This window comes from Meleagris gallopavo, chromosome 7 (assembly GCF_905368555.1).
Source record: "Meleagris gallopavo chromosome 7, MGAL_WU_HG_1.1, whole genome shotgun sequence".
Taxonomy (NCBI): Eukaryota; Metazoa; Chordata; class Aves; order Galliformes; family Phasianidae; genus Meleagris; species Meleagris gallopavo.
In genome coordinates this window covers 5,292,948-5,306,017 of record NC_139410.1, presented here as the reverse complement: position 1 = coordinate 5,306,017, position 13,070 = coordinate 5,292,948, and the positions used below count along the sequence as shown (strand labels likewise).

The window sequence follows — 13,070 nt, the reverse complement described above, 5'->3', positions numbered from 1 at the left end:
TGAGATAGTGAATATTAACCAGATACTTTTTTTCTGGCCACTAAAATATAAGAATTACAGAAACCTTCTCTGCAAACCTGTCTTCTAGGAAACCTGAAATCATATCTGAGTTATTAAAGTTTAATAGCTAGTGTGTGTATGGGGGGGAAGTAATTACTTCCCATAACATCGTTCTCTTTCAAGAATGTAGCTGTAACCCCTGATGCAAAATTATTCCACTGGCATTATAAACCACAGTGTAATGACTTATAATGTCACCTCTTACTACCACAGAGAAACCTTTATGTTACGACTTAGATTATATACCAGAAATAAAGATGACTGTAATGAAAGTAGATAGCTGATGTGTCAAGGTGGCATTTGAGCTAAGGACTTCGTTGCAATATGTGTTGGAACATGACTTAATTAGGCATGCTGTTTGGTGTTGTTTTTGTCTTGGTTAAAAAGGATTCAAATTCAATTGGTGTTCTGCAAATTTTCAGTCAGTAGAAATGGATGGTGTTGGTAAATCTCAGATTTGATTCTGTTTTCCAGCATCTTAAGATTACGCGGCTTAAATTGCTGTCAGATATGTTACTGATAAGAAAATTGTTGTTGTTGAGTTGATGTGGACCCCAGCAGTGCTCCTTCATATAGGAGGAGAGCCTGAAGTTGGGTTTTTCTTCTCACAGAATCACAGAATGGTTTGGGTTGGAAGGGACCTTAAGGGCCACCCAGTTCCAACCCCCTGCCATGGGCTGGTTTGCCCCCACCAGCCCAGGCTGCCCAGGGCCCATCCAACCTGGCCTTGGGCACCTCCAGGGATGGGGCACCCACAGCTTCTCTGGGCAGCAGTGCCAGGGCATCGCTGCCCTCTGAGTAAAGAATTTCCTCCTAACATCTAACATAAATCTCCATTCTTTTAGTTTAAAACCATTCCCCATCTCTAACAATCATTAATTTAAAGTATCCCTCCACTGTATTCCCTTCACCCTCATTCTCCTTCCCACCAAACACCTACAGAAACCAGGGATAGTGCAGAGGGGGTGGAGCACTGTGCTACCCCCTCACATCCTCACAGGGCTCCTTAGCATCTGGCATACCTTAGGTCTGTGTCAAATAAAAGATATCGCCCCATTGTGGTATATGTTTTACAGTAGCTGAAACACTGACCTGTGTGCATTAAGGCCTTTACACAGTCATACAAAAAACTCACATGGGGGATATGGAGGTTCTTGAGTGCTGTGGGGCCTGATGTCTGAGCTTATCTGGACAGATTAATTAGAAGCAATCAGGAAGGCAGTCCAGGCCTTCTTCCCATGAGATCATGCCCCATCAGAAGCCATATTCCAGGAAAAAATGTTGGGAGTAAATAGTGTTTATGAGTGTTTATCAGCATCAAGGTCATCCCCTCCCAGAAACAAGCAACTTCTCTGACTTAGGGAAAGCAGAGCTGAAGTCAGAGCAAGCCTGGATGCTGAGCTGAATCCTCAAATGCCTTCCTTGCTTGATCTGGGGGAAGTCAGATCCTGGCAAACCCTTGGTCCTTAGTGGAAAACAGTCCTTGCTGTGGTAACTTGGCAGGAAAGTTACTGGGAGTATTAGAGCCAAACTTTTTTCCTGTTTTGCCGGTAATTACTGTGCTGTTAGGGCATTCATGCTGTTACTACAGTATTTCAGCATTATCCTCTAGAACAGTCCTGTCAGGCATGGGGAGGATGGCAGAGAAGAGGCTTTCGTGATATGTTTTGCTCTTGAGAAAGTTGGTGTTTGTTCAAACAAAACACAATGCAGGAGCTTGTCAGATGTAATCAGCTGCAGCAGAAGAATGTCACATATGCAATCCTCATTTCATTTCTGTTCTTTCTGATGTTGAAATGCTTTACTCGACTTTTTTTTTTTTTTTCCATTTAGATTTGACTGTTCTTTTTTTTTTTTTTTTTTTTTTTCTTTTAATATTAAGAATAGGTTGTTCCACTGAAGAATTCATAGGGCTGGGAAATGATGATCGGTTTTAAATTACACATTATTAAAAAGAAATTACATGGTATTTTTGAATCAGGCATTTTGCTGGCTCTTCCCCCCTCCCCCCCAATCTTTGATTTCTCCTTTAGTGCTGTATTCCTGGTATGAAGAGTTAATTTCTGACTTCGTTTGGATAACCGCACCCATATGGGACCTGAATTATTCTAAGGGCATCAAAATGCATCAACTCCAAGCTCTTCTGAACTGAATTTGAATTGCTTTTTTTTTTTTCTTTTTCTTTTTATAGCAGCAGTCATATTATTAGAGCAAGGTTGTTTGCCTTGCCAGAAAATTTCCTCGCTCCCATCAGCAGAGGCAGCTTTCTGACACGCAGCGGTTTCACCGATCGTATTTCAAGTGACCCTTGTAATTGGTGAGCATCAACTGGCGGTGCAGTTCCAGTATTAAACTTTAACTTCTCTCATTTAGGGTCTTAATTGTGCTTTGAAATGTTTGATGGCTTGGCTGACCTTTTTTCTGGGTTAGCCGGGGCTGAGATTTGTCTGCCAGAAGAAAAGCTGCAGAGGAAACCTCGAAGCATGGCACCTCATTGGTTTCAGTTTGATAGTGTGCTCGTGTGTCTCTTCTTTTAGAAATGTCCCCAAACTTCTTAGAAGTTTCAAATGGAGTGACAGGAAAAATATGACACTGAGAACACCAAGAACTTTACAGAGTATGCAGTGAACATAAGCTGAAGTTCTACTGATATGGAAAGCAGGAATTGCATGCTGTAATCCATTTTTGTACTTATAAATTATTTCTAAACCTTTCCTTCCCTGATAGAAGTCTCCCAGCAGTACAGAGATTTCTCTTGCTAGCGGACAAGTCCTACACTAAGTCCTATACCAGAATATTTCCCTGTTTTGGATACCTACGCTTTAATTTGAAAACAGCAAAAAGGAGTTTTTTATTTGGTCCGATCCAATACCTCCTAAGCAGAGGGGAAAAGATTCATACAATGGATACAGGTCTTGCATGTGCAATCTCTTTCCTAACCCTAGCTCCACACCCTAATTGGTTTTCCTGCCAGCCTCACGGCTCTGTGGTGACACTTGTCCTGCCACTGCCTGCAGAGCTTAGTGCCACATGCCTTGCTGGGGACATAGCCCTCCTCACTGTGTGATGCAAGATGGTGGAGACCTCATCCAGCCCTGTTTGTGCAGAAGGAGAGGAGCAAATCAAACACAGGAGGTAAGCATTGGGGCCAGACACCCACACTGTGTCTAAGGAGTGGCTTGACACAATGCCTTGATGGGCAACAGAGCAAGGGGGCTTGTTTGAGGGGCCTGCAGAAGACAAAATTCCCCTTCTTTCCCTTTAGATCTGTTTTTCAGATCTCTGTTCTTGACGGTAGAAGGGGATTTGGTATTACAGGGCTCTCCAGCCCTCCCAGCATAGCATCCTTGTGCATTCAGATGTCCTCCCACTTTAGCTGATACCTTGCCAAATATTAGCCTCTTGGAGTTATATCTTACCTCATATTTTTAAATCTGCAGAAGAAACACCAAGCTGAGTACAGCCAAGTACCATCCTCCAAAGGGAGGACTAAACCCAGCCACTTGATTGCACCTCCAAAAGAGGTTTTATTGGAGAAAACAGGAGTGGGAGGGTGTGGTGGCCAGGGTGGGACTGCAGCTATGTCTGGCCATCCTGAAGAGCAAATGTTGTGAACTCTTCAGCTGTGAACTCCTAGAGATTTTCCATCCCTGCCCTTCAGAAAGGGAGGAAGAAAAAAAAAAGACTGGCTTCACATTAAATGGAAATACAGCTTTGAAATTGATTGGCAGGGCTCTGAAGGGTGCTGGCTCTCAGCTGACTGATGATGCTCTCCCTAGCATGATCCAGTGGGGGCCATTGCAGAGAAGGCAGTGACCACATCTGGTTTCCAGGCTCAGAGCCTTAAGTTCACCATCAGCAGGTAAAACTCGATATTCCACATTTTCAATAAGCCTTGCAAATGAGCAAAACGCAATATTGCAGTGGGTGGCTTACAGTTATGCTGGCTGCATCCAAGTGCAGCTCTCCCTGTACCTCCCTTTCTCTAATTCCAGTTCAGTAGTCCAGGCTGTAGGATAGCTTTTGGTTGTACAGTTAATTTTGAATAGCATCTTGCACCTTGTGTTGGTGAAAGTGTCGGAGGTATCAACGAGTGTTGTGTTGAAGAACTGCTTACATGAAGAGGGCTGTAAGATCATAGAATCATAGAATCACCAGGGTTGGAAAAGACCCAGTGATCCACTGATCACCAAAATCTCTCACTAAACCATGTCCCTCAACACAATGTCCAAACATTCCTTGAACACCTCCAGGGTCAGTGACTCCACCACCTCCCTGGGCAGCCAGTGCCTGACCACTTTTTCAGAGAAGTAGTATTTCCTAATGTCCAACCTGAATCTCCCCTGGCGCAGCTTGAAGCCATTCCCCCTAGTTCTATCACCAGTTACACGAGAGAAAAGGCCGACCCCCAGTTCACTACAACCTCCCTTCAGGTAGTTACAGAGCAATAAGGTCTTCCCTGAGCCTCCTCTTCTCCAGTCTGGGAGCCCTGGAGGCACAGTTACCTTCAGGGAAGAAAACCCACTGTTTCTTATGGGTGTAATTGATATGCTTGGGCAACGTAACGTGCTCCAGGTGGAGGAAGTGAGACAGGGCAGAAGAGCAGCCTCCTCCTAACCCTCCTCAGCATAGCCAAAGCAGAGGGCAGGGGTCTGGAGAGCCCGTAGTCAGCACAGAGCAGATGGGGTGATAGATGAGCAATGCCACAGGGGCACTTTTCCCATTGGTGCTGGGGTGAAGGAACAAGGTAATCACTCATCTATCCTGCCTTTGGTCGAGGGAGCAAACGGATTCTGGGATGCAGTTGTTTCATCCTCGCAGCGTGCCGTCCCAGTGTAAATAAAGCCTGTAAATGTGAAGTTTTGGCAGCAGAGGAGCCGTGAGAGGGCAGTGTTGTATTGCGAGAGGAGCAGACGGGGGGGTGGGGAGGTGGGGGGTATGTATGTATGATGAGATTGTTGAGAGCGGGAGGAAAGGTAAAGTTTAGAGAGACCAGCTGTGCGCCTCACAGGTGTTAAAGGATGTCTGCTGAGCAGGGCTGGAGAACAGGTCCTACCAAGTGGATGGTATAACCATCTCTCTGTGCTCCCAAAGGCTAAAGAAGGACCTTCATGTTCAAGCCAATCTATTCACTGGAGCTGAACTGAGAATTTTTCTCAGTTCAGCTTTATATGTATGAATCAGAAGGACTAAAGTGCCCCAGAAATTACTAGAAGTATCCAAAGATGTTATTTATTTTCTAAAGGACACACTGCTGTGTCTCTGCAATTCTTATCCATCAAAGCAAAGCGAATGGCCAGAGCAAAAGGACTTTCCCTCCTTGAGTTCATTTAGGTCAAATTCTGGAGAAGATAGGGATTATTCCTGGGATCACATCTTGCTTTTGAGCTGAGGAAAGCACTGCAGGGAGCATGTTCTGGGAAGCTGGAGCCATGTCCAGCTCTTGGATGCAGAGATGAAGGACGGCTCGGTTGTTTGGATCCTTAATAAGTCAGTATATATTTCAGGATGAAGTGGTCTGCTTATTGTCAAAATTAAAAAAAAAAAAAAAAAAAAAAAAAAAAAAGAAAGAAAGAAAGAAATCCACCCAAAATACCATGAGGGGAATATCTGTCTTCAGTGATGTTCGGCTGGCATTTTGGTGAGTGGGGTTCAGCCCTGGACATCATGTCCAGGGCAGTCCAGCACAAATGGGTGTTGGAAATTCCACTTGGCTCTAAACACTGGGATCAACAGAAATGGATTTATAACGTTCACCTTTAAGCCTGAGCCTGATGGGTGAGTTTAATGTCTCTTGATTTTTATTGAAATCCATCTTTGTTGGGTATCGAAGGGTTTACAGTGACTAATGCCTTTCCATAACGTGTCTCTCTATCAACAGAGACAACTGTGTTTACAGGGCAAGATTTTTCACCTGCTTGTCAGCTTGTCAAGCAACAACAAAACACACAATCTCCTTTTGCGTCCCACAGCTAATCACTCATTTATTTAAACCTCGTGTGTTGTCAGTCGTGGTACTGAAGATGGGTTGACGTAGTTATGATTTTGCATACCTACAGAGAGATGCTGAGAGCACAAACACTGAGGTGCCACCAGCCAGAGGGAAATGCTTCTTGGCAACTTTTTGCTTTGTGTTTGACTACAGATGCTTTTTTTTTTTTAAAAAAAAAAAAAAAAGTTATGAAATATTTAAAAACAGAATAAAAATTCTATCAGACTCTTAACAAGTGGGTATAATGTTGGTACCTGTGCTTTTCTGCATAGTGGGAGGTGTAATCTACTTAATGTCACGCAGCAGACAGCCTTTACATTTACATCTGTTTTATATACAGTGGCAGCAGAGGTTCCTGGGGATGTTCTGAGCCTCGTGTTTCATTTCTGAAGGAAGTTTATTAATAACGAAGGGGAGAAATTGATCGGTGGATCCACAGAAGGGGGAAAACTAGCAGATATGTTGCAAGAATTCAGACAGGCGGACAGATCTCTGCAGCATGTGCAGGTAAAGCCTGCACATCGTGGGCTCAAGTAGTGCCATCATTTTAGTTGTATTTCTCTGAACCTCATAAATATTTCTGTCTGTTGGAAAAGAAGGAAATTTCATTTTTTATAGAAGCTCTACAATGGTACTGTTATGAAAAAAAAAAAAGGAGGGAAAAGATATATTGGTAAGTCAAAGTAGTTGCAGCCACAGTCGTTCTCAATAATCCAGGAAGTCACTACATCTGAACAGCCTCTCACTTCCCCCTGTGGTTCAGACTAAATTGTTTATTAGAATTTTTGTGCATTATTAAAAAAAAAAAAGGGGGGGGGGAAATTGTAGCTCTTCATTTTAAAGACTGCTGCGATATAAATTCAGATTATTCAGATTTATCATGTGCATTGTATGAGGCAGTAACCACCGCTATTTTTCCTTAATACTGCGAGATATTCACTGGATTTTCCATCTTGTTCATAGCCATAAATAACCAGGCCGTTTACAAGACATTGCTACAGGGAGAAGAAATATAAAAATGAAAACTTGATCGAGCCAACGGCTGGAATTGTAGTGAAAGACCTGAGTGGGGAGTAAACACTGGTTAAACCAAGTTCTTTAAAATGAAGGGTGGCTGCCCAAAAGCACACTGGAGCTCTGCATGGGTTCCTTGTGCCATTTTAAGGGAGGACTGCCCATATTCCCTATTAGGTAAATACGATTTGGGGCTGGTTTTTTTTTCAACTCAGACACTTGCCAAGCAAATTGAGTCTTGCAAACATAATTAGCCAGGGGCTGAATGTTTAATCTTAAATTCCGAGTCTTCATTAAGACTTAATTTAAATCTTAGGAGGAAAGCATGCAGCAACTCTTTGCTCACAGAGATGGATGCTTGTGGCAGGCTTTCACCACCAGAGAGGAAACCAGCTCAAAGCCTCAGACACACACTGATTTTTTGGCAAAATGGAGCCATCAAGACCAAAGTGCTGGGGGGTAAATGAGGAAACCTCAAAAAAAAAAAAAAAAAAAAAACCCAGCCAAGCCAAACCAAACCAAACCAAACCAAACAAAAAACTCAAACTTACATAAAAGTGAATGAATTGTGTGATGGATAGTTCAGCATAATCTGGGCTTGACTCACTTCTTGTGTGATTCAAATTGACTACACAGGAAATGAAGGTGGTATGGGAAGGTTGTGAGGTCTTGCTTTGCTGTCTGATTGTACCCTGCAACAAAGCAGCCTTGGGTAATTGATCATGTAGTTTAACACATCTTCCTATTGCCTGGCAAAAGTGGCACTGAGCACATCATTTGGGCTGGAGGGTTTGGTGAGCAGAGACACAAAGGGTTTTTGGTTTTATTCCAAATCAAGGTGATGTTTTAGTTTTTGTTTCCTCCCTGGGTAATTTTCCAACAATGGCATTGCTAGTTTTACTTGAAGGAGGAAAAAGTAAAATTTTCTGAATCTGGTTCATCTGTAGTCAATAGAGACTAAGCAAGCTACTATTATTAAAGTTGAGTTCAGTCTCTAAGCTAGAGATGAGAGAGAATGGAGGAAAGAAAAGATAAAATTCCATTGAATTTTCTTCAAACTATCTTTGAAATTCAAAATTTCAATGAGTTCACCCATGATACTTTAGCATCCCAAATTGCATGGCAAAACCAAAGAGCCATGCTGTCTGTTGGGTTTGGTTCCTGCAGTGAGAACTGTAGCAAGGCAGAACAAGTGCCAGCATTATCTTGTTGTCCTACACCTCCCTCTCCTCGAGTCAATGACAAGAACCATGAACAGGCTGCCCAGGGAGGTGGTGGTGAGGTGTTCAAGAGAAGTGGAGATGTGGCACTGAGGGATGTGGTCAGTGGGCGTAGTAGGGATGGGTTGGGGTTGGATTGGATGATCTCAGAGGTCTTTTCCAACCTTAATGATTCCATGATTCTTTCTATGGAGTGTGCTAAGATCTCTGCACACAAGGTAGGGCCTGTAATAGAGCAGAATGAATTCTGGTAGCAGTTTGTGCTAGATCTGTTGTCCTGATGGCTGTTGTCAGGGTGGGACCTCTGTCAATACCATGAAGTAGCACATGGGTTTTTTTTCTTGCTAAATAAGCAGACAAGCAGTAGGGGAAGTAAAATAATAATCATAATAAAATTAAGATTGTACATGGTGTTTGCTAAAAGTTTTTTTTTTTTTTTTTCTAGTGTACTCTCTTCAAAAAATGAAGAAAAAGCAGTGCAAGAAGAGAGCATTCACCTCTCAAGTGGCTGGATTCCAGGGGAAAAAAAGGGAAAATTCGGGAGCAGCTTTGCTTGGCTGCCTGCAGACAAGAAGCCCCGCTGGCCTCCTGCCTGCTCCTGGGCTGCCAGCGGAAGCTTTGCCATGGACTTGGCAGCACTGTGCCCAAATGTTGCCCGGCTTTGTGCTGCGCTTCCCGGTGGGGCCAGGAACACGGGCTGGAGGAGCTCTGCATGGGAAAGCAGCTGCGTGTGAGCCGCCTGCTAAGCACCTCGAGGCTGCCTCAGGTCCTCGCTGGAGGTTGCCCTAGCATAAATCAGCCTGGCCTTGCTGCCTCTGGGTTTGCCACCTTTATGAGGACGAGCAATGTCATTGTCAATGCTGAATTTCATGACTTTTTCAACACTATGAAAAATGAAGACTTAGTAGAACGGTTTAGCAATAGCCCGAAAGGATGGAGGTGGTCAAGTCAGCATTTCATTCCTGCATATAAACTCAGCTTTGCTCTAAGCAAATTCCTTGGTCGCCTTGAAGCAACCCAGCATCTCATCCTGGACATACTGAATACCAAACTTGAAATAATGGTGATTTTGGCAGCTGCTTTTTGATATTGAGGATTCATCTCGCAGTACGCTGAGCCAATACACCTATTGAGGTCCAGAGGAGCACCCTTTGTCCTCTAGCTTAATGGGAAACTCTTCTCCATGACATTACTATAGAAAGAATGAGCTGTTGGGTAATTGGTGCTGTCTAACACGTTGTGCCAAACCGGTGATATGCACCAATAATGCCATGTTAATTTTCTCCATGGTGCTGTAAGTAGATCTTGCCTTGTCTGTAGAAATGAGGCAGGTGAGCTGGAATGTCTATTATTTATAGACACATTCTGTGCTGTATAAATGAATTTTTCATAGGAAAACTTTGTACAAAAAAAAAAAAGCATTGGAGATTACCTCATAAATAATAGTGACTGGGAACTTCAAATATAATTTGGGGAATGGGTGAATGTCCTTTTAATCCCCTCACCTTAAAGTTATCCAGATGGACCTCTGAATGCACTGAAAACAATGCTGCTTTGACCATGGGGAGAAATCTCAGCTCCATTATGGACAGCAGCAGGACTGCAAAACAGTGAACTGCAGCCTGTGTTGACTTCAGTCGTCTTGCAAAACGGAGGTGCCCATGATCAAATACAATGCTATTAGTATGTTGACATGTTTGCAATGCATCTCTTGAAAAGTGATATATGGAGACTGGACTGAAGTACAATCCAATTTGTGAGGGAGAAGGAACTCTTCTGTGTCAAGTAGGTGACCTTTGCATTGTTGCCAATGCCAGTTGGGAAGAGGCTCAGGGAAGACATGAAATATGGCAGGAAATCATTGAGAAGCAAGGAGCCTGCAGGCACAAGAGGAGCACAGAGACCCACGATCAAGATAACGAACACAGAGGGTTGAGGAGGGAGAGGAGGATAGGTGAGAGGTCTGGCTAAGCAGATGTTGTGTGGGGATGCTGTATTTGACTGGTGCAAGGAAACACCAGCACACCTGCCTTTCTGTACATGGACAAGGACAAATATCACTGCACCTTATATAGAGGCAAGGAACTGGGAGCCCTAGGAGAGAGCTGTGGGATATGAGCGAGGCCTTTGGAAAGGCAGAGTTCCCAAGGGGTCAGGAAATGCAGGGGCAATAAAGGTGCCTAAGTTGGAGAGGACCTCATAGCCCCACTCTGGGTCTCCTTAAAGTGGGAGAACTTGAATCTTTTTGTTACGAGTGAGACTCAAACAGCACTGAAAATCAAGCGTGGCCTAAAAGGCTTTCTTGAGCTGAGCCCTTAGTTCCAGAAAATATGGTTATTAAGTCCTTGCATTGTATTTTCTACCTACTATTTTTGAAATTTCATGCATATAGCCTAATTTTTTCCGCTGTCTAAGTGGCTGGACTCATTCAAGTTCCCAGCACACACCTCATGCTCTAGGGGAATTTTTCTCCCCCCAAACAATAACTGCAAAAACAGACAGACCCCCCTGTGTTGCAGCACCCCACAATGGCCCTGCTGTTGGTGCCAATGGGCTGGCTGCTGCGGGTGGCTGAGCTCACGCTTCACAGCCCGTGCTGCTCATCCCTGGGTGATGATATCAGCCCCGAGTCCTGCAACAACAACAGCTCACTCCCTCTCCTGTCCTGACCTTGGCTCTGGGGTCAGCAGCTGAGTTTGGAGCTCTCAATCACACAGGAGAGGTATGGACCTGTTGAAGTGTGTCCAGAAGAGGGCCACAGAAATGCTTGTAGAGATGGAACGACTCTGCTATGAGTACAGGCTGAGAGAGCTGGGGCATGGAGAAGGCGCTGGGGACACTCAGAGCATCTCAATGGGGGCTATACGAAAGAAGGGGACAGACTCTCTAGTAGGTTCTGCTGTGACAGGACAAGGGAAAATGGTTTCAAACTCAAGGAGGGGAGATTTAGATTGAATATGAGGAAGAAGTTGTTTAGAATAAGAGCGGTGAGGCTTTGGCACCAGGTTGCCCAGAGGTGGTGGATGCCCCATCCCTGGAGACATTCAAAGTCAGGCTGGACGGGGCTCTGTGCACCTGATGGAGCTGTAGGTGTCTCTGTTCATTGCAGAGGAGTTGTACTACATGGCTTTTAAGGGTCCCTTCCAACTCAAACCATTCAGTGATTCCATACAGCCATGCAGGGTGTTTCAGCTGCTTGCCATACATGATGCTCCCACACGAGCTGCCCTCTGAGCAGCCCTTCTGCTGTAGGAGGCTGACACCAAGTGCTTCTGTCTCTGCAGCTGGCCCACGCCTGCAATGCTGGATGACACAGGGTGCAGCCGTGAAAGGCACGAGTTCTCTCCCATGCTCTCAGCCAAACAATTTGCTACTGTGCTTTACAGGTCCTCCTGCAGCCCTGTGCTGAGCAGGAGCCCTCCTCCTCCTCCTTCTCCTCCTCCTCCTCCTCCTCCTCCTCCTCTGGGGCTGCCAGCAGGGCCATCTCTGCCTGCTTGGCATTGCACGGAGTGCTGAGCGATGCCCTGACCTAACTGCTGTTAAGTGTGATTCAAATGTACTCTGAAAACACCTCGGGAGGTGCTTCATACTCGCACACACAGAGCCCAGTGCAGCACTTCCCCTCTGCTGCTGTGGTCCCACAGAGCTGGGTGCCTGCAGAGCCAGGATTTGGAAAGCAGGGTGTTTGTGCAAGGCAGTGCTCTCCCTCCCCAAAGGCAGCGTCTTGTGTGAGTGCTCACCGGCACCGCGCAGGGGCAGGAGCAAGGGGAAGCCACGCTTTGTCCCGCAGCAGCCGCCTGACACAGAGGCAATTAGTTGGGTGCTGATTGGGTTAGAGCTCAGAGGTGCTCTGTGGGCACCCGCCTGCCCCCAGAGCTGAGAACAGCGTGGGCAGCTTTGAGCTCTGCCCCCCCTCGTGCATGTGCTGATATTTCCCCACCACTTGCTGAATTCCCCGTCCCATTCTTTGCCTGCTGTTCCTCTGGGGTAGAGAGAACCCAGCTGCCCTCGGTGAAATACGGAGTTGGACCTTAGGCATATGTATTTAAATGCATTGCTCAATTATTGCTAAGACTTATCGCTTAATTGGTCTCGGAAATCATTTAGGGCCTCTTCCTAATTCATCCTCTCAGGGAAAAATACGACTTCAGGAAAAACAGAATTCCACCGTCCCATACAGGGCATGTATTTGGGGACGGGGAGCGGGGGTTGAGGCGGGGGGAATATCCCAGACAGGAGCATGCGAATTTGGAGGCGGCAAAGCCCCCTAAAAGCGCAGCAGCGATGCTCAACGCGCACCCCCAGAACAGGCACGGAGGCAGCGCGCTGCCCACCGGATGCCACTGTTGCTCAACGTTACACCGCACCGCGAGCGCTGCGGGGCCGGGAGGGCAGCGGGGCCGGGCGGATTCCCTCAGCGCTCCGCTCCCGGCGAACGCGCCGCGCGGGGCCTCAACGTGCCGCAGCCCCGCGGCGCTTCGGGACGACGTCGGTCCCTCTGGGCCGCCCCCGCCCAATCACCGCGGCCTTCCGTCGCGTTCGGGAGATTCCCCCCAGCTCGGGGCTATCCGCGCGAGGAAAGTTTGCTCTCGGCACGGGTCCGCCGACCGGCCGCTTTTTACAAGCACGGCGGACGCACGCGCAGCCCCACGCGCGCACCTGCCCGCGGTTTTTGCAAAGCGCGGAGCACGGCTCCCTTTGCAGAGCTTTTTCCCTCCCCCTCTCCACAGGTGCGGGACGGGCCGGGGGGCGGGCGGACCCGCCTCGCGCCGCTCCTCCTCCCG

At 46.3% G+C, this 13,070-nt stretch overlaps 1 long non-coding RNA gene across 1 annotated transcript in view; it reads left to right on the top strand.

The window, feature by feature from the left end:
• LOC109368449 (uncharacterized) overlaps nt 1-10,085 on the top strand; it is a 43,752-nt gene extending 33,667 nt beyond the window's left edge. Inside the window, exons 11-15 of the long non-coding RNA XR_014884371.1 lie at nt 2,252-2,377; nt 3,006-3,195; nt 3,840-3,922; nt 6,393-6,559; nt 8,732-10,085. This is a non-coding gene — a long non-coding RNA (uncharacterized LOC109368449). The remainder of the gene's footprint in view (nt 1-2,251; nt 2,378-3,005; nt 3,196-3,839; nt 3,923-6,392; nt 6,560-8,731) is intronic.
• Nucleotides 10,086-13,070: the final 2,985 nt, after the last annotated feature.